Below are 1,473 nucleotides of genomic sequence, written 5' to 3' on the forward strand. Positions count from 1 at the left end.
TGTAGACCAGGCTGGTCTTGAACTCACAGAGATCCGCCTGCCTCTGCCTCCCGAGTGCTGGGATTAAAGGCGTGCGCCACCATCGCCCGGCTGCTATTAGGGTTTATTACAGGTACCTATGGGGCACATGTTCTTACAGAGGTGATAAGTAACTCTCTAGGGAAGACTTTTTTTTTTTTTTTTTTTTTTTTTTTTATTTTTTTTTTTTTTGGAATACTGTTTTAAAGACAGAATATTACTGTCCAGGCTGGCCTTGAACTCACTATGTAATCTAATCTGGCCAGGAACACTGAGACTACAGTAGTGTGTCGCCAACCTGGCTTACACTGACTTCTGAAGTTGAGATGTGAGCTTTACACGGCCTTAGACAATTCTACTGAGCTGTGCCCCAGAAGATTGCTCCGATTTTGCCCCTCCATCCTGAGAAGACAATGCACCAGTGGCTGCCACCCCTGTCCACTGAGTTCTGCATCCTAGGCAGTCATATAGTGAGACCTTTTCTCAATAAATAAAATAAAAATAAATTGTACATGTGTGTAATTTTTTTAAAAACCAGGACCATCCATATGGTAGGCAAGAGCTCTACCACTGAGCTGCACACCCAGGAAATTGCTATCAATCAGAACGCCCTACTTTCTGGCTATTTTACCTACTTTGCCATCATCTGTAGACCAGTGGGTCTCAGCCTCCCTAATGCTGACCCTTTACTTCGGTCCCCCATTTTGTGGGGACCCGCAGCCACAAAGTCATTGCTACTTCACAGCTGTAACTTTACTACTGTTATGAATCATAATGTAAATATCTGATACACAGGATATCTGAGACCCCTATGAAAGGGTTGTGTGACACAGCCCCCGATAGGTGTGAGAGCTACAGGTTGGGCACCGCTGCTTCACACCCTGGAGGGTGTCTGTGCCTCAGGTCTGTAGGGGAGAGAGGCCATTGTTGGGGTGCCAAATGAGAACTGAGGGTTAGTGGATTGAAATGAGCCCCGAGAGAATGGATATTCATGCCACTGCCATCGGCCTACCTAAAATCTGGAAAGTTTTCTAGACTTTGACACCCCACCTTCTGTGCTACAAGTCAGACCCTAAAGGTTGTGCATGTGTCCCCAAGCCCAGAGGAAGAGGCCTGGAGTTCTGTCCCAGCATAGTAGGTGGACTTGGAGGGTCGGAGCCTCCAGTTTCTCTCCTGGGAAATGGGGTGATTGTGGCAGCCATCTTGCAGGGTCACGTGGTCAGAGCAAAGGGTTCTAGGGACCACAGGCCTGGAGTCAAATCCCTGCTAAGTCACTCAGAGCCTCTAAGACTCAATTTCCGGTTGACCAATGAGGTGGTGGCAAGAGATTTCCCATCAATTACAGACTTTAAGATAAGAGGGTGAGCCGGGAGGTGGTGGCGCACGCCTGTAATCCCAGCACTCGGGAGGCAGAGGCAGGCGGATCTCTGTGAGTTCGAGGCCAGCCTGGTCTAC

The 1,473-nt window shown here is 48.4% G+C and overlaps 1 protein-coding gene across 1 annotated transcript in view; it reads right to left on the bottom strand.

Moving 5' to 3' along the window:
* Eng (endoglin) overlaps positions 1-1,473 on the bottom strand; it is a 41,456-nt gene that overhangs the window by 38,576 nt on the left and 1,407 nt on the right. The window lies entirely within an intron of this gene.

The sequence above is a fragment of the Microtus ochrogaster genome, chromosome 4 (assembly GCF_000317375.1).
Source record: "Microtus ochrogaster isolate Prairie Vole_2 chromosome 4, MicOch1.0, whole genome shotgun sequence".
NCBI lineage: Eukaryota > Metazoa > Chordata > Mammalia > Rodentia > Cricetidae > Microtus > Microtus ochrogaster.